Source organism: Pleurodeles waltl, chromosome 10 (genome assembly GCF_031143425.1).
Source record: "Pleurodeles waltl isolate 20211129_DDA chromosome 10, aPleWal1.hap1.20221129, whole genome shotgun sequence".
Taxonomy (NCBI): Eukaryota; Metazoa; Chordata; class Amphibia; order Caudata; family Salamandridae; genus Pleurodeles; species Pleurodeles waltl.
In genome coordinates this window covers 992,403,805-992,424,841 of record NC_090449.1, presented here as the reverse complement: position 1 = coordinate 992,424,841, position 21,037 = coordinate 992,403,805, and positions in this window count along the sequence as shown.

Genomic DNA, 21,037 nt, shown 5'->3' with positions numbered 1-21,037 from the left:
TGCACATTAAGTCTCCCATGCACCAGTGATGCACTCAGTCACTCATACACCACTCATACATTCATTCACTCACCCATATACCACTCATGCACTCACTTTCCCATCCATGCCCCGCTCATGCACTCAATCACTCATACACCACTCAAGCACTCAGTCAATCACCCATACACCACTCATGCATTCCCTCACTTATCCATACACAAACTCATACACTCACTCACCCATACACACACTAACACACTTAGTCAATCACCTATGCACCATTCATGCACTCACTCATGCACTCACCCATACATGCACTCATGCATTAGCTCACTGACCCATACATACACTCATGCACTCACTCACATATCCTTACATGCACTCATTCACACAGTCAGTTACCCATGTACTACTCATGAACTCAGTCACTGACCCATACACTCACATACACTCATTCAGTCACCCATGCACCAAACACACAATCACTCACTCACACATGCATTCATCCACTCTGTCAATCACCCATAAACTACTCATACACTCATTAAGTCACCCATACACCCCTACATGCACTCACCCATACACACATGCATGCACTGTCAATCGCCCATACTTTCACTGATACACTCAGATAATAACCCATACACTATTCATGCACTCGCTGCACTCAATTAATCACTGGCACACTACTCATCCACTCAGTCAATCACCCATACACCACATTTACACTCAGTCACTCATCCATACATACACTCATGCACTCAATCAATCACCCATACACCACTCACGCAACCACTCACTCACCCTTACAACAGTTTTTAACTTTTTTTAACTGTAAAAACTGTCTCTGACTAGAACCATTTTTTTCTTTTTTTTGTGGGCATTTTTTTGAGTCTTTCTAAAATGTTATATATATATATTTTTTTGATCAAACAAAATGGAAACAACGAGAATATTTGCAACAACCAACATAAAAAACACTTGAAAAAAGTAGGATAAAAAAATAACATTTGTGCTGGCTTGCAACTTTAATGATATCATCAATGTGATGTTCACCAGCTGTGAGGGTAGTGCTGCATTCCAGACAGTATGTGCCAGTACGTATCAACAGATGATGCACTTGCGGATTTAGAAATGTCCTCTCCTTCTCTCATCCTCCTTGTCCACCTCAAGCTATTTGAGTGGTATGTCTTTAAATGGTAGAACATAAAAGTTGTACCACATGAATACTTTTTATTTGCACCTCTCGAGGGGGTCTTTCATCACAAGCTGCATTTTACAATTTGGCAACAGTCTTGGATTCTTCTGAGGTTATTGTAAAGAATTCCCAAGTGATGCTTTGCCTTTTTGGTGCAAGCACTTCATCAGCACACTCTTCTTCATCCACCTCCTTCTCTTGCTTCTCTGGCTGCTGTACAGTCTCCTGCTGCTGACCTCCACCTGTTGCCATTTTGTTTGAAAAAGTATCAAAATAAAACACAAAATATACTGCACAGGGCAGCTCCTATGAACAATGCACAAATGAATGGAAGCTTCAAGAACTCAAAAATTGGTGGGGGATTCTATGAACATAAATGAAAACTGCTTTCGCCAATCAAATTACTTTTTACATGGTCCCATGATTTATGTGCATACCAACGTCATCGCAAATACTGATGTTGTCACAAAAACTGGAAATACTATGTAAAACTGATTACAGAAACACAAATTTGAACACTATGGACCTGATTCACAAAGGTAGTCTTAGACGTTTGGTCTAAACTTAGACCAAACATCTTAGTTTATGACTTTGGGAATTCACAAATGGCATTTACGAGTAGTATCTTTAAATCCACACTCGGGACTCAGCCCCTATGTTAGTAAACAGCTATTCTCAAACATTGTTTACAAAATGTGTATATGTGTGTTTTACAGATTTTCCAAAGTACGTGCTAATCGCGATTATTGTGATGTCTGTGAAAATTGAACAACAAAGTGACAGACCGCCGTCCTCGCGATTACATAAACTCCACTTAAAAAGTGCATTGCATGAAAAATGATTACAGAATTTAAAGTTGAAACACTATGAGGTATAATTATACTCTGTTTGTGCTGTTTTTTGGGGCAAACTTTGATCCATATTTATATTTTGGCGCTAGACCCGTTTTGCTTCAAAACTTTGTTAGCGTCATTTTTTGGATGCACCCAAACACCTTGCGTCCTTTTGTGACAATGATATGCAAGGTAGGCATTCTCATCCCAAAAATGACACCAACCCCCTAGCGCCATATTAAATCCCAATGCAAAAAATGCCGCACAACTAAGAAGCGGAGCTGAAAAATGACACAAACCTCGATTAGGGCCAAATTTGAAAAGCTTCGGTCAGACCTGGCATTAAAATGAGGACCACACACCACTACTTAAGGAAAACTGACAGAAGCAGCATTGGCAACCTACAGGACAAGATGGAAGTATTACTGTTCCAGCTTGGGACACGCGGCAAAGGACAGCAACCACAGCAGCTCCCTCCACCACCACCACAGCAACCACAAACACCACCATAGCACCCACAAAGGCAACGCAGAAGGCAGGAGAGAATATTTTGGCAGATAACAACCATCCTTGGTCTCAGGGAACAAGACGTCATCAGGACTTACCGTCTCAACTGGGTGTCCATTCTACGCCTGCTGCACCACATTGCGCCAGACATCGCAGCCAGGCTGCAAACCTCAAATAACATACCACCCATCATAAAGCTGCTAGATGTCCTGCACATGCTGGCATCTGGGTCATTCCAGATAAGATGTGCACTAGTTGATGGTGTGTCACTGCCGTCTGTCTCGGTCTTCCTGACGAAAGTTCCAGATGCAATCTTCTCCCTGTCACCTCACCACATATGCTTCCCCAGTACCCAGTAAATGCAGCAGGAGCCCAAACAAGGATTTTACCTAATTGCTGGGTTTCCGCATGTGCTGGGTGCAATGGACTGCACCCATGTCTTACTTTTCCCACCTGCAGCAATAGAACAGATATACAGGAACCGGAAACATGCGCATTCCATAAATGTGCAGGCCATAGTGAACCACCGTGGGCTATATAGGAACATTTTAGCCAAGTTTCCTGGTAACATCCATGATGCCTTCATATTCCAGCACTCCAGGGTCAATGAACGCTTCCAGGATGGCCAATATGGCAAAGGCCTACTCATGGGTAAGTCAACAAACCTGGCAATATACACACAACACACCAACCCTGTAGGACACACAAGTCAAATACCACACCAAAAATACATGGCCAGAGTAAAACAGATGCGCAGGTAATAACACATATGCAAAAACAACAGATGATGGGCAGAATGCAGAACAAATCAAACATTCACCCCCAGTCACAGATCTGGGTTTAATCCATCAGTTTTTTTGCTTGCCATGCCATTCCAGTCCAGTTTAGACCCAGCCATATGCAAATCAGTCTTGACCCTGTTCCCCGTGGGAACAGTCCAGGCGGAACTGCCAGGCCAGGTCTTCCCTGGACCAGAAACAAGCATCCTGGGACCGGTTTTAGGGTATTTTCTGTTGCTAATAACACATATGCACCATGCTATAGTACAGCACAATCAGTGCACATCATAAACACACTCACGTGTACATTACTCACCCACAACTTAACAGGCACACTACGTGAAGGATAGGTGGAGCTATGTCCCCTTTGCTAACAGAAGATGCTCACAAACCGCTACAAGTGCCCACAGGTTGGCTACTAAATACATTTCAAAGACACATTACACCAAACAAACAAACACAAATAGCTCAGCAATGTCAATGACATACACCATGGTCATGTGAAGAAAGTCACACATAGGCACAGCCCCACGTAAATCATGCTGTGCAAGTCTCTGGCAGAACATACATCAAATGCAAGATAAATGGTGCTAATACCAACTACATCTCATCTACACATACCTGACTTACCTGTAGTGTGCATATACATCTGCATGATGCATTAGGTCACACACATAGGAATACCAAATTACCATCCATTATATACCATGTGCCAGATTCATGAGAAATGGTGCCACCCCTACTCTAGTGCCACCTCATATGCTCCACTTACTGCCCCCATAACACCATCAAGTCTGTACCAGAGACAATACATGGTCTACCATGGGGCAGAGTCACTGTAAAACAGTAAAGATCATGGATGCCATACTGGGACCCTGTAGGAGTATAGAGGACATTACTGACCTTACATGCACTGTACTAAGGGACACATTTGTAAATTAGCTGTGCCCATCCCATAGCCTGCACTGTGCATGGCTTGACAGTATAAATGCTGATTCATGTATTGGAAGCTAGGAGAAACACCTGTAGCAATGTAGATTATCCTAAAACAATGGGATACACAACTTTGTACACTTGATGGCTGGCACAACCATCATCTGCCACTCAAGATCACCAAGGGCCATATTTAAGAGCCCCTAGTGCCATTGTCATGCTCTGCACTGTATTTACAAGGTGGCGTTAGGCCACTCTTTTGTGGCTTGATGCCACCTTGTAAATAGGGCCCCTTCTCACACAGCACTTTGTTTGGAAGGGGCGTACAATGTGTTGCTGTAGGTGTGCAACAGCAAGACACATAGCATGATGATGCTGCCCCGGATGTAGGTGTTTCCTAAAACCCGAGACAGTGCCAACATCAAACATCACCACAGGGGTGGTGTTTGCAGGCTGCAATAAGGAAATACACTTTGATTTGTCCTCATATTAATTTGCTACTTATGGGTGCTGCATTCTGCTGCACACATACAAAGTGCAAATTGCCTTTGAAGATAGTTTATGTAGGAAGGTGTCCCTTCCGGCACAGATTTAAACTCCCCCACAGGGCAGCCATCTTAGCACCCTGGTGCAAGGTTGGCAGCACTGGAGCACAGCTGCATATGTTGTGCCAGCGCATTGGGACAACAAGGTGCATTTCTGTACAGTGAAAATGACGGAGCCCAGTGCTGCCAATTTAGGAGCTGCTTTGTGCTCTGTCATTTACCCTTTAATAGGGGCCTAAGTGTTGCACTGCATCTGTACCGCCACATGGCAAAATGGCTGGGATAGCCAGGCTTTGTAGGGCTACTATGTTGTCTCTACCTCTGACACCATTGTGGTGCAAGGATGTGTGAGGTTCCCTCTACAAATAACATACTGCTAGAAAGATGCACTACACAACACATGGTATATACATACTGAGCATAATTTAGGAATCCTAAATAGATGTCCAGGTCCTTTAGCCAATACCCAAGATTGTCATGTCCAACAACACAGTGCAATAAAATCTTAGCACAAGGCCAGGAACTCACACTATACCACAAACTAACATCTAATTTAACTATCCAAATCCAACTAACAACTGCCATGGTATATCAAAACCTGTTTCAAACTTTAACAACAATTTTCCTCTCTTACCTTTGCAGCAGATCAGGGTTACGGCATACAGCCGTGGGTCATGATCCCATTTGCTAACCCTATTACAGCAGAAGAGCGTGCTTACAATGAGGGACACCGTCAGACATGCAACATGGTGGAAAGGACATTTGGCATTGTCAAATCAAGGTTCAGGCAGCCTCCTTTATGCCCCACCCACTATGTGCAAAATTATTCTCACATGTGCCGTCCTGCACAACATTTGTGTGCGAATGACTGTGCCATTGTTCAACCAGATTGCTGTCTCGCATGAGGAGGATGAGGAGGATGGTGCTGACAATTTGGAGGGGCTCAACATAGCTGCTGGGGTACGCCGGAGACAACAAATTGTTGAAAGCTTTTATACATAAAACCCACAGAAATCATTATGTTATTATTGTAAATAAACATGTCTTTTTTCACCAATTCTGCCTTGGTCTACTCATTCTCAACTACACATACCATAGGAATGTGACTCTAACCTCAGGGAGCATGTAACAAACACTAAAGTGACAAGTATTGTAGCAACATCATATGTGATTTAAAAGATTATACTGCCTCACATATCACTTAAGCCTATTTACTGGTATCTGACGACTGAAGGACTCAATCCATGGACCATTACATATTTTGTACATTCACGTGGCCAACTTGCAATTTCATGCCCATCACACCCAACTACACCACTGCCTACTGGGATGTATGCAAGTGGCCCACACATAAGGTAGGAGATGTCTAGAAATTGATTTTAAGTAATTTTGGAACTGAACACTGTCACAACTCAGTGTGATAGTCGCAATGCCTGCATGGAACATGTGTGACAAGAAGGCAACTTCATAGGTAATTATGGCCATGATTTGCCCTGGGATTGTAACCAATGGTAGAAGTAAAGCCTGCACAGTCTATCCATGGGATAATGTCCTGTCACTGCCCTGGGGCTCAGTGTGTTACACTCACTATGTACTAAAGATGTACACTTGTCAGACAAATCTGCTATCTTCACACATGTCTGCAGAAAATACATATTTAAATATGAAGACAGATGTGTGGTTGTATCTCCTAGGTAGAAACAGTTATCCCATCATCAAAAATGCCTGATTGTGTTTGCAGCTTTAAATGGTATGCTCTATATGACATCACACATCACGTAGCAAAACGCAACACTCAATTTCACTCATAATACAGAACAGTTACATGATACTAACTGTAATAATGCATCCATACATGTTTTGGACTCTCACAGCAAATTCTGGGGGGAATGCACTACTTTGTGTTGAATAGTCCAATACTATTAGAAGCCCAACATCACATTGGGTAGGAGTATACCTAGCAATGTAGGTAGGTTTTTGCAAAAGATAAAAAAGCACTGAGGTGATTTCTAACCTCTACATCACTCAGTCATGGTAAGAGTTAGCTAGGATGTGGGATGTTGGTAGGATTGCATAACCATGCATAACCATGTTCCACGGAGGATGTGGATGGACAGCTCAAAGATACCCACTGATAGTTCTAAATAGAACACGCCATGTCACCTGGAGAGTACACAAGTGCTGTACTTTAAGTTTTGAAATGTGTGCGTGGCACTCATTGCATCTCACTAGTACCACCAATGGTACAAGAACTAACAAGTTGCCAGTAGTAGGAGGAAGCTAGATCCCAACATTACCCAAGTCATATGTTGGATTTTGTCCCTATATCACCACACAATGTTGTTGAAGAAGATGTGTACAAAGCAGTAGCTGGCAAATATCTGGGATTAATGGAGTACACAATATATATCTTAACAGTAATGCCTGAAGAAAGAGAGGAAAATCAACAGACATACTCCAAAACCAACAGTGCAACACATCAATGCCTATAGGTCTATCCTTCACATCTGTATTTTGAGGCTGGCCAGGTATGTACATGACCCAGACATCTTTGGCACTAGCATAACATGGTATTTGGCCTTAACCTGGCACATGATAGGAGCCTGTCACTTTCAACATCATCTGTACCATGCCATTAGTTGATCGTTGAAATCACTACAGTTCCACAACCCCTAAACATGTTGTACATGGAAACAGATAATGAGTTCTATGAATGAGACATGTCCTACATGTGCAAGCAGTCGAGCTCTGTACCTGAGACAAGAAGGCCTGACATCAAGTGCCGCCTAGCAAGCATTACATCCTGGTCTGTCTGACATTATTTGTGCATGTGTATATCTACTGGGGAGTCTGCATAGGCTGCTGAGTTACAGTCATTAATGGCTGAGATCTCAGCTCTATGAAGCCACATTCCACTGCCCTGACTACATCAACATATGACATTGTGAGGTGCCTGATGTATCTGCACAGGGGGAAGAGAAAAATTGTACTGCAGCTTCTGATTCAAACATGTGTTTCTATTGCCATACATACTCACAGTGATGATGAAGAGTAGGCCTGCAATCTATGCCACACTGCAACACTGGTACACCGTGGAACAAGAGAGTGTGTGACAGTAATGAGAACATGAACTAGACAATTCTGAGTGTCCATTTGGAGGCTGGCACACATATACAACATATCTCAGCACACATTTACCAACATAATGCCCTGGCATAGTAACATGTCAGGATTCAGAATAAAAAACAACCTAGCACTACAATAATTGCATAGGTAGCACAAAACCTGTGACATTTACAAGTTATCTCCACATGTGTTCTGGTATACAGAAACATAGGTGCCAGTGATGTGACTGCATATACAATAGTTACATTCCAACTTCCGTTCATGCTGGAAGATTGTAATGTGACCTTGCACATCCCTTTAAGACATCAATCTCATAGTGTGTTACTAAAATGCACTCACACTTGTTTCTACACACACATGGCATATAACATATTTCACTAACACAGGTATACATGACATCACCAGCCACTGAGATGTATGGCCAACCACATGGCACACGTGTACCTGAGCAACAAGACGGAACATCCAACTACAAACCACAGAGTCAACACACAATGCCACGTAACTTGTCACAGGAAATGTGATGTCGAAGCAGTCCAAGTACACTACATACTCTGAGCCCAAATTGTAAAAGGTGACACATGCCTGAGGATGTGTTGGAGTCAGGCCATCTTATGTCATCAGTTATTGGCATGTCTAAACACTATTGTCACAGAGATAACTATGTAGTCCACCTAAACATTCAGATTCATACACATATGTTTACCTAGAGCACACATGTGCCAAAATATATGTCGACACACTGTAGGTACACATGCACATATGCACAAAGTAAGAGTGATTGCATGCAGCCGACTCCGAAACACACTTATTTGTAGAACCGACCATTCTCACCCTTACCACATTGCTGCATGGACGTCACATGTAGAAATACCCCATATACCACAATGCAGCACAACCATGCATTATTTTTAGTGAATCAGGCTGCACTCAAGGACAATACAAAAAAAACATGCAAACAGGAAATGAGGAAAAAATATGACGCAAATGCATCAAAAACATCCACCAATGTAAAGAAAATGACGCATGGACCACTAGCAGGAATTCAACTTTCACACTCCTCTTAATGCATCCTTGTGAGAAATCGATGCCTAACCATCATGCTTTGTTACTTTTCACACATACAAGTCCTATCAACAAAATTACGCCTAGTCCCAGAAACTCAATCGGACAACAACAGACTTTTTGACACCTGGACCTGATGGAATCATTGCATTACTATCATGCATCAATAAAAACAACACACAGGCATCATGCTTCTATAAAAATTACGCATACTCCCAATGCGTTAAATAAAAAGACGCATGCCTGTAAAACGTGACGCATACGCCCACCAGGAAATCATGTGTACAAGCACAGTACAGTGAGTGTAGTTGCACTTTCTCTTCAGTCTGTTACCCTGTGACTGTGTGTGATTGTGTTTCTGAGCTGGTGGTCGATTTTTAGAGTGTTTAGTCGATTTTGCATTGTCCATTGTGCTGTGTTCTGTGTTTTTTGTGTAGTATTTGTCAAATAACTTGTATTTTGTGTAGTGATTGTACAGTTTTGTAATTGTATTGTGGGGTGTCTGTCTGGGGTAGTTAAGTAGTTGGGGTAGTTGGGTCTAGTTAGTCAGTTTAAGTTTCCTTTATTTTTTTATTTTATTTTTGGTGAACTCCATTCACCAGTGGCTATGACCTACAAAGGGAGAATGAGCAGGATGGCTGTGGATGAGCTGGGGGGAGTTGGTATGGCTCGTGGCCCACTACCTCCCACTGATGCTGCAAATGGGTTGTCAGGTGATTCTCAGATACCAGACGGAGGCCTGGCGGCTGCAGTGGGGCAAGTTGGTCCACCACCTGAGACGCATATACAACACTGGACGGAATGACCACCAGATCAAGCATCGCTGGGCAGATCTGGTGGCAGGGAAACAGGATCTTCTGGATCATTTGGGGATACAGAATGGTGGAACTGTTGGTAAGTCTCTCATTGGCATACAATTGACTGTTTATTGCTTCTGAATGACAGTAGCAGATAAGTTGGAGTGCTGCATGTAATGCTTGTGAACAGGTTGTATGTAATCAGTGTGAAGAGTCTCTACGCCAGTTCAGTCCTGGAGTTCACTTGTCCAACAATAAAGCCAATGCTGGTCAGATGTTTGATAAATCCTGCATAACCATCGCGAAGGCATACATTTTAGAGCTCATAGTGCCACCTTTGCACCGGCATTGTGTTATGTATTAAATGCTAAGGCAGCGATACACTACCATTTTTCCCAGCATTGTGTTAACAAAGTGGCGCAATACATGCATAGCACAACTTTGTCAACATTTCACACACATTAGCCCTGCGTCAGGCATAATGTTTGCAAGGGGTGTGTTCCAGCCCTAAGGGGGAAATTAAAATGGCAAAATTTAATCAATGAGGTAACTTTGCCACATTAGTCTCATCATTTTTAATGCATGACCTTTGCAGATATTTAAAAGAGCCTTGCTTCATTAACAGAGCGCCTCTGGGTGCCTTGCAGGACTAGCGTAAATACTTTTGATGCAAGTCCTGCAAAGCACCTGAGAAGTGTCAGATATTTGTACTACAACTCCCCTAACACCATGGTGCGCTGTTTTGTAAATACAGCCCACACACGTGGTGTTAGGAGTGTGCTAAGGGGCTCACTTAATGTGGGGCAGCACTATGTGTTGCATCACTTCGCAGAAATATGCCCCAAAGTTTTGAGATGCATTCACAGTGTACCCTTGTAATGAGGAGCTACTAAGGACACCTGCACAATGCAACAGGCATGAAAGGGTGTTCCAAGTCAGAATAGGGAGCACAAAGTGAATTCCTCAGAGTCAATTAATTAAACTATATGTATAGTTTCCATCAACTCTGTACAGCAGCTGAAAGAAGGCATGATCTTCGTGTCATTAGGCAAGGCCATGTAAGGGAGCTTGAATATGAATTGGGAAGAGACTACTGGCAGTTCCATGTTCCAGATCAGTGTCTATCATAGACAGCCTATACCGCCCCCATAACCACATACATATGCAGAGTCTGTTCTACTGGCCTACAGCTCCTCACTGACAATGTGGGGCTGCACTGCATCATCTCCATCTCTGCACATCACTCACTAACCTGTAACACCAGATGCATCCTCTGAACACAGAGCAGGTGTGTCTGTATTGAGTGCTATTTCTATGCCCATGTACTTATCCCTCAATGGATTAACAATGGGATACAATGGCAACAATGGCAGGCCACCCACTATTTGCAACACATCCATGTTTCAATTCAGTCTGTGTGCAGGTAAGTAAACAAACTCCACATGAGTCCACTGCCATAGCAATTTATTGAGTGTGTCTGTCTTGTGATGGCAAACACATTTAACTTTGTTCACTAAAGGATGTATAATGCCAATCACCTTGCAATACCCACACAATCCCAGAGTAGTACTTTGTCTGTGAGCTATGATAATGATATAGATGTATACTACATCTGTTGCAGGCTGAAATGCTATGGGTGTGACAATGGTCCTGCCACTGCAACAATCATAGCATGCCCCTCAGATGGAATATACATGATCAAACCGTCCCATATGGTCATGCAGGTGTTGTGCTAACAGACAGCTGCATGACAATGCCATATGGTGCAGAGTGAAGCACCACAGGAGTCTCTGGCCCAGTGATTGTTTTTGTGGCTCTACCTCATCTGAGTGTATGTGTGATTGAGTGATCGGAGAGGTTTGTCTGTTGCTCTGATCTTCTACTAGGATGACTAGCTCACTCCGCTTAACAAGTTTACACTGAACTTTGTTGTCCATGTGCAGAAATTTGGCATTTACACAAAGCAATGTTTACCATTCATGTCTTACAGCTGGACCAGCCCCCTACGCAATTTGGAGAGGTGGCATAGGGGGTCATTACAACCTTGGCGGTCTTTTTACAAGACCGTCGAGGGACCGCCGTGTGGAAGACCGCCAGTGGTGGCGGTTTGCCGCTCGGCCTATTATGACCGTTGGCAGCTCTCCGTCCCTTTACAGCTGAAGAGCCGCCAACAGCCATACCGGCGGGAGGGGGGGAAGTGGAGGTTGCTCCACCTCCACCGCCACCGCCACGCTAACAGAACACCGCCCAGCGAATCACGTCCTGTGATTCGCCGTGGGGGTGTTCTGTTGGCAGTGTGGTGTCGGCGGAGCTGCCCCCATGGCTCCCATCCCCTCCCGGAGAATCGACGGAACAGGTAAGTCGATCGTCCGTTAGGGGGGGGGTGATGTGTGTTGTGTGGGTGCATGGGGGTGTGCGTCAGTGTATGTAGAGGGGGTGTGTGAGTGCGTGTATGCTTGCGGGGGTGTTGCGTGTTTTGAGAATGAGTGCGTGCATGTCTGTGGGTATGTCTGTATGGATGAGTGCGTGTATGTTTGTATGTGGGTGTGCGTGTCTGACTGTGTGTGTGGATGTAGGCATGTATGTCGGCGTGCGTGTGTGTATGTGTGTAGGTGGTGCCTGCATGCGTGTCGTGTGGGTATGGGTGATGTGATGTTGGGGCTCGGGGTGGGGAGGGGGGTCCTGCCACCTTTGGGGGGTGGCAGGGGGTGTGGAGGGGTAGGGGTCAGGGTGGGGGGTGGGGGAGACCCCTATCAGTGCCAGGGAAGGAATTCCCTGGCACTGATAGTGCTTACCGCCATGGATTTAATGGCGGTTCAAAACGCAGGAAATCCACGGTGGTAAGCCGGGTCAAAATACCGCCGGCGATATAGTGACGGCCGCCGGGCTGGAGACCCAGGTCTCCAGTCCCGCGGTCATCTCCACCCTGGCGGGCGGAACGGAGAACCGACGTATGACCATGGCGGTAACCGCCATGGTCATAATACGCTGAGGAAAGACCGGCAGCCTGTTGGCGGTCTTACCGCCGCTTCTCCGCCTTCCGCCAGGGTCATAATGACCCCCATAGTTTGAAGACCCTGGTGCATCCAGTAAGTGTAAGAATGTGTATCCTGTTAGGTAATCCAGGGTTTGGTGTGAGTCAGTCAGAAGTGGGGAATGCAATGCCAGATGTTTTAGCCTGCCCACTGAACAGATATCATAGTAGGCTGGATGGTGACATAATGGGGCATTTTTAAGAGCCCCAAGCACCACCAGAGAGTCACTTCATGGGAGGCTTGTGGTACACTATGGCCAGCAATGTTTAAACAAGATGGTGTCAAGCCACATTAGGCACATATTTAACCCAAAATGACAGAGTGCGACGCTGTGGCAAAATTGACTGTTTTTATTAGTATACAGTGCACCCATGTGTTGTCCCCTGTGTCGGTGCTAAATTAGCAGCTGAGCCCCAACACAGCCTAGCTTGCGCCATTGTGCAAGGATGGCTGCGTTGAGAGGAGGGATAGTTGTTGTGCAGGAGGGACTCCCTCCTTCACAAAAACAATCTTGAAATGCTATTCGCTCTTTCTCTGCATGTTGCAGAGTGCAGCACCCATAGAAAGAACAAAAAACAAGGCAAAATAATTACATTTCTCCTCATTGCACCCTGCTAATGCCACCCCTGTGGTGGGGTTAGCAAGATTTGTGCTAACCCATGTTTAAGAAAACTCTCAAATCTGGGGCAATGTAAAAAATGCAATGGGTGTTGCTGTGGCATGTGTTGCATTTAGACACCATCCCAGATTTACAAATTTTCTTAAAACAGGGGTACTGCCAAATTCTAAACACACCCCAAGAAGGGGCCTTAGCAATGGGCAATGAGGATAAATTATCTCATGTATCCCCCATTTTGGAGCTTTCAATGGGTGATACATGAGGCTGCACTCATTTAAATTGAAAAAACTCTTTGAAGATTACTTTATTGTGTTGGAAGGTGTCCCTTCCTGCACAAACGCAATCTCCCCCTCAACACAGACATCCTTGCACTATGAGGCAATGGTTTCTGGATTGAAGTATGTAAGCAAAATGTGTCAAGGCATAGGTGACAACATAGGGGTCTGCCATTTTAAATTCAATTTAGCGCATCACTACATTGTTAAAAAGGCAGAGGACCAGGGGTGCCAATTTTCCTCCCGCATGGCTCTCCGTCTTTTTCACTTCATGTATGATCCACCTTTGTAAAATGTGATTGGCTTGCATGCAGGTCAAGGCCAAACATGTGCTAGCATGGAATTGTGTGTAAAAGGAATAGTAATGGCAGACCACATACTCATGGGTGTCTACACCTGGACACCTGAATATAGATGCAATTAACCTTTGATCAACAGCTTTCTAGTTAACAGCAACCCTATCAAATGGTCCACACCTTGACTCCATGAAGAGTGCTCAGGCCTTGGTGTATGACCAGGACTGTTGAGATGATGGATAGCATGGTATTCCCCCTCAAGCTCAGGGAGAGAGGAATACCAAACTTGTAGAAATAAATTATGCTGACAGTGTAGGTGACATTTATGTTGATCAGGCTTGCATTTGTTCTCATTAGATCTGACCCCTTTTGGTTAACAATGGATCCCCCTCTCCGACTGACATGTACAAGATGCTAGTGATGTATGGTTGGAAATAGACACAGATGAGGAGGAATTTTGTCTTTTCTAGAATGTGTGTTGAAGTGTATATGTAATTAGCTGTAGCAGTGTAAATTAGTAATCTGTACAGACTCCACCCAATGCTGATACTGATGGTTGCTTGTCCTCATAATACAGCTGCTAACATGACAAATGAGGAGAGGTGCCAGTTTTACAAGAGGGCAGTATATTACCACCACCTCCTGGAGGTGGAGTCTGGAGACCGCCACATGGCTCGCCGCTTCCAGTCAGAGAAAGCTTCTGGGGAATGGAGGGCATTCCCACATGGGGCCCCCACATAGCCTCCAAAGGATAAGCAAGGAGCAAGCTCCTCAGCAGTGCAGGGGTGCACAGCTGGCCCCACTCCGACCACATCGGCTGCACCAGTCACCACACAGCCACAACTGGTTACACCACATGCCGCCGGATCATCACAGTTGCTACAGGACCTGCATAGGGATGGGAACCTTATACTCACATGTTTGGACAAGTTGGAGGAAGAATCAGTGGCCAACCACGAAATGTTGATGTTAGACTTGGCCTCATTAGCATGGTCTCCCCTAACTTTTTGGCTCTACTTCCTAGGTTGTTTCTGTGTGCTGGACTCTGTTATTGCTGTTTTTGTTTGCTCTGGACACTTTACCACTGCTGACTAGTGCTAAATTGTAAGTGTTCCCTGCATAAATTATATGTGCTCGTTGGCTTATCCATGATTGGCATATTTGATTTATTAGTAAGTCCCTAGTAAAGTGCACTAGAGGTGCCCAGGGCCTCTAAATCAATTAGTAGGCCTGCAGCACTGGTTTTGCCACCCACATAAGTAGTCCTGTAAACATGGCTTAGACATGCCACTGCAGTATCTGTGAGTGCAGTTTTAAATTGCCAATTTGACTTAGCAAGTGTACCCACTTGCCAGGCCTAAACCTTTCATTTTTCTACAAGTAAGGCACCCCTAAGGTAGGCCCTAGGTAGCCCAATGGGCAGGGTGCAGTGTATGTTAAAGGTGGGGTATGTACTTATGTGTTTTATATGTCCTGACAGCGAAATACTGCCAAATTCGATTTTCAAGGTTTCAAGACCTATCTCTCTCATAGGTTAACATGGGAACTGCCTTTAAATGTGATAAAAGCACAGATTCCCTTTGGGAGCAGATATAAATGTGGAGTATAGGGTCTCTGAACTCACAATTTAAAAATACATCTTTTAGTGTAGTTTGTTTTTAGATTGTTAGTTTTAAAATGCCACTTTTAGAAAGTGGGCATTTTCTTGCGTAAACCATTCTGTGACTCTGCTTGTTTGTGGATTCCCTGTCTAGGTCAGTTTAACAGTTGGGCTGTTTGCACTTCTCCTGTAGACAGTGACACAGAGGGAGCTGATGTGTAGGCTACATACCCTGATGGGCCATATGGGCTGAAGAGAGGGGAGGAGTGGTTCCTCACACGTGAAAGGGCTGTGCCTGCCCTCACACAATGCAGCCTCCAACCCCATGGTGTGAGTCTGGGGCCTGGCCTGGGCAAGGCAGGATCTTGAAAACAACAGAGACTTCTCTTTGAAGTAGGCCTACTTCACAGACAGAAAGGGGTATAAGGAGAGCTCCCAAAACCCCTGAGAATCAGATTACTACTGGAATCAAGAGGAACCTCTGCCAAGGAAAAGAGCTGGAAGCTGGAGGAGGAGTACTGCGCCTTTGCCTGTGACTGTGTTTTGCTGGGTTGGACTGCAGTAGCTGCTTCTGCCTGAGAGAGGACAAAGACTGACTTTTGTGTGACTTCCCACTGGTGAAGAATCTCCAAGGGCTTGTACTGAGTTTGCCTCCTCTTGTTGAAGTCTCAGGGACATCAAAGACGTCTCTCTGCCAGCACTTGGGCTTTCCGCTGAGAGTCCTGACTGCCAAGTGGTGCCCTAAGCTGTCTCTGGGACCTTCAAAGGTGCAGCTTGTGGAAAAGGACAGAAATCCAAGCAAAGACCACAGTGCGGGGAAACACACCACCTGCCTTGTGGCTGAAAAGTGATGCGCTGCCGATCTCGCAGCTAACATCAATGCTCCACCTGCATCATGGTTGGAAGATTTATGCAACGCAGCTGGAGAAATTATGCAGAATACCCGCAGTGGCTGCTGTTAACGATGCAAGCCCCCACGCAGCGTGCTTTCTTGACATAGTGCAACTGGATTTCAACGCAACATCGCTGGGCGCGGAAAATCAACGCAAAGCCTGCCCGAACCCAAGGTGCCAGTCCAAATCGACTCATCGCTCTCTGGCTAGGGAGAAGAAATGACATAAGAAAACCCAACCATAGGAGAAATTATGCACGGTCACGCTTGCGACTGAGAAATTGACACATCGCTGGCCTTTTCCAACGCACAGTTGCCCATGTGGCTTTATTTTGATGATACCCAGGTTCTTTTGTATCCTAACAATGTCCTCACTGTTTTCTAAAAGATTTGAGACTCTTTGCCTTTTAAATTGAGAACTTGACTTGTGTATGTTGGATTTTAGTTGTTTTTTCTTGTTCTGCTTTGATAAATATTACCTATTTTTCTAAACCTGTGCTGTGTCATTTTGCAGTGTTTTCACAGAGTTACTGTGTGTGTTGATACAAATACTTTACAAATTGCTTTTGAAGGTGAGCCTGCCTGCCCGTGGCAAGCTACCAATGGGGAGAGTGGAGGTTAGCTGAGGGTGATTCTCCTTTACCCTGACTAGAGTGAGGGTCCTTGCTTGGACAGGGGGGTAACCTGCCTGCCAACCAAAGACCCCATTTCTAACAGTTGAAGTGTATTAAGAAACAAATTAAGAAGGCCAAACTTTGAACTTGAACTGTCACTTGACTTCCTCCCAGTTCATTCCCCTCCCTTTTGAAGTTGACATATATTTTAGTGAGGGTTTTAGATAGTTAGTGTTAGGTTAGTGTAGGTTAATAGATTAGTTAGGATAAGTGCAGAAATGGCAATGAACCTTGTTTATTATCCTTTTTGTGGAAAAGGGATGGGGCCATGAGAGGGAGTGCTTAGCACTCCCCCTCACTGCGCAAGGATGTTTGGGTGGCTGTCTCGAGCCGTTCAAACATACATGCTGAGAAGGTTCTCTCAAGCCCGGCAACTGTGATGCACAAGCTCCCAGTCTGCCTGGGAGTGCCCTGGCTGGGCACTCCCAGCCAATCCTGATGCTGCTCTGAGCAGCGTCAGGACTAGCGCAGGGGAGATTGGGAGCCTGTGCCTGCAGGCAAAGGAGCAGCGCTGTTTGGAAGGCGGCAGCACAGGTCTGTTTTTTTATTTAATTTAATTCCCACCTCCCTCCCCTGTTAGCCACCCTCTCTTCCACCACGCGCTGCCCCACCCTTTCACCATTGCGCAAGCCACGACTGTTTGTGCCCCCACAGTTCCAGACTCATGCACTGACATTCTGTAGTCATTGTCATAGATTCACACAATACTATCATTCAGCTGAGTAGATGGATCACTGAAAACGTTGACATGGAAAATGTGTACAAGGTGTTTATTTACCGGAGAAGTGTCTAAGTGAAACATCAGCAATGTCCAGGTCTGAAATCGCATTTGTGAATAACAGTTTTTTTGACACAGACAGAGTCCAGGGTTGAGGGACATGTCATGAGATATGCTTCAGAGTAATGTCGATAAGTGTGGAGGAACAGAAATTGCCAATTGGTAAGTGAAAGACAATGACAGTCCATAGCAGACAGGTCGACAGTGGGTGGACGAAGAGTGGGCATATCCTACTGTGACAACACTGGCATGATCTTAAACCAGAACTAAAGAGAAAACTGCCCATGTGGCATTGGCTGGTGATACAGGGTACTTTTCAGAGTAAAAGTTATTTGTTCCACATCTTCATCCTGTTATATGTGTGGTGGCTCCTGTGCCATTAGTGGTGGTGGTGGAGAGGTAGAGGAGGCTACACATACTTCAGTGGTTAAAGATGTGGAGTGCATACATCAAAAAGATATACACAGTTCCATTGCAACAGGTATGTACCTATAAATCGCAGGTCTCTGGAAATTAAAAATGTTTGGAGTGAAAGCCCTCACTCACCGTTCGGTGACATGCCTCATCATAGGGATGTGCTCCTCGTCAGGCCAGCACTGCAATGCCTGACGGGCCCCGCAAGGGGGCTCTTTGCCAGAGATCTTTAGTAACTGATAACAAGCTGGTCTAAACGAGTGCTGATCAAGGACTGGTATGAAAAAAACAGTTAAAAATGACAAGAGGTACAACGTATTTTTAATAGGGTGTCTGACCTCTGACATGATTAAAAACAGGAGTCGGGGAGGGAATAGGACAATGTCTACACTCCCCCCAAAAAAGGAAATAATAGTAGCAGTCACTAGAACTCTCTATTTGGAGTGTAGTGAGAGTAGATACATGATCCCCTGTAATACTGATATATCTGGGTCAACATGTTTCTCGCTAGATAGTCAACAAAATGACCTGGTGCGATTCTTAAGGACTGAAACACCTACCTAATCCTAAAGTAATTGGTAGCCGTAATAGGGAAAATATAATTAACAGGAACCTGGAGAACCTGGAGAATAGGACAAAACGCATTGGTTATAAATAAACACCAAACATTAATGGTATGCATAGTGTCAACATCAAGCAAACGCGCACTTGTGTGAACTCCCTTAAGTGAAGTGCACATAAAGCCAGTGTTACAAATTACAACAAGGCTGATATGCTACAGTGCTTACCCTCTGTATATTAGAGGATGGGCCCCATCGGGGAAAGCACCAAGCTTGCGTGGTCCGACAAGGTCTAAGTATGTATAGGTGTAGAAAAAAGAGTTAAATAGATAACAAATGACCAAAGTATTAATCATCAAGTGAGTTTAGTACGTCTGCATTGTTAAACAAAATGTCACAAGTTAGCAGATACTGGCCAAAAGTAAAAAAAGGCTCAACAAAACAATCAATATAAATATTTGTGAATAGGTATAACAGTCCTTTTTACTGTGATACGGTATGCATGTTGTCTAGTTCAAGGTCTAGCAGAGAGGAGAAAATACCAACAAAAAACTCAAATACATCCACATCCATTTACAGCCCGATAATGAGTCCACGTTCGGACCCCGTGGCACCTTGCCTCGTGGCGGAATGACAGATTGTAATAAATTCGAATCTCGGTTAAATACCGTAAATATAAAATCGGCGGAGCGCTAACTACGGCCTCTCAAATACACCCAAGACGGTATGCATCTTAGATCTAAAGCATCCGCGAAACGCAGTCCGCGTTCAAAAAGCTGGTCAGGTCTGAGTGGCAGGACCGGTTATCGCATAGGCTTAAAGGTCATAAAAGGTGCTGCTAAAAAGGGAAAAGCCACACAAAGGAGAGACAAAAGGGCATATTGACACTTACTTGTGGAAACACCACGGGTAACGGCACCAACTACATGTCCTCAATGCTCCCGGTACAGTGAGGGTTTGTTTGAGGGCGGAGCCTAATAAAGGGAGAGAAACATGAAAAAAAGAGAAAGGACTCTCAAAAGGGACTCTCCAGAAGGGGATGTCCGAATGGTAGACACTAAAAAAGGACCAAAAGTCTAAGGCTATATAATGCAGGGAGAGAGCTGAGAGCGAGGAAAGACTCTTGCAAAAAAGGCTCAAATGGAAAAAGTACTAAAGGGGAACAGCAACCCCTGCGAGATTCTCATGGAAAAAGGGTAACAAATAAAGTCAGAAGTGCTCACAAAAGAAAAATTTAGAAGACATGTTCAAATGGGATGGTCCAAAGACTAGAGATATATTGTGACATAGAGACAGTGTAAAAACACTGTGCTCATAAAACAAAATTGCCATAGTCGGATAAAGTATATAGTTACAAAAAATGAGACCTAAAGGGAGATCTCTAATTAAAAAAGGAAACAGTATACACAGGAGGGTATGTATCTATCTGTGGATAAAGATAGTCCACGAAATCTCATCGTTGAGCCCAATAAGATGTGTTTTCAATCTGTAGACCCACTGTTGTTCCTTCTCAAATAACCTGTTAGTACAGTCTCTATTGTCTTTAATGGTTTCCAGAATAACCCATCTAAGGTCACTGGGTGTATGATGTTTTTCAATGTAGTGATTAGTCAATTTTGTAGAGGACTTTTTACACCTAATAGTGCTTCGATGTTCATTTATTCGTGTGTTCGCCATTCTAGTAGTCATGCCTATATATCTCAAACCACAAGGGCAAGTAATCATATATATACAGTTTTGCGTGCGGCAGTTGGTATGAGATCTTAATTGCCATTTTTTGGGCTCGCCTAGGTCCAGTTCCTGCGTATTGGTAGTCAGAGTGCACACATTACACCCTCCACAAGGGTGATGACCTTTAACCACCAACCATTGTCTGGTATTGGTGGAGTTGGAAAATCTTTGTGGTGCCGGTCTGGTGTGAATCACTAGGTCCCTGATGTTCTGTGTTCTCTTAAAGGCAAAAAGAGGATGTTCCAGGGATTCCCCAGCACTGTTTAAAATCAGCCAATGTCTCTGCAAGATTTTTTTGATCTGGTTGCTTAAAGGAGTAAACGTAGTCACACAGGTAAGTCTTGATTGTTGATCGCGTGTAGTGTTCGTTAAAAGAGTCTCTCTGGGAATGTTCCTAG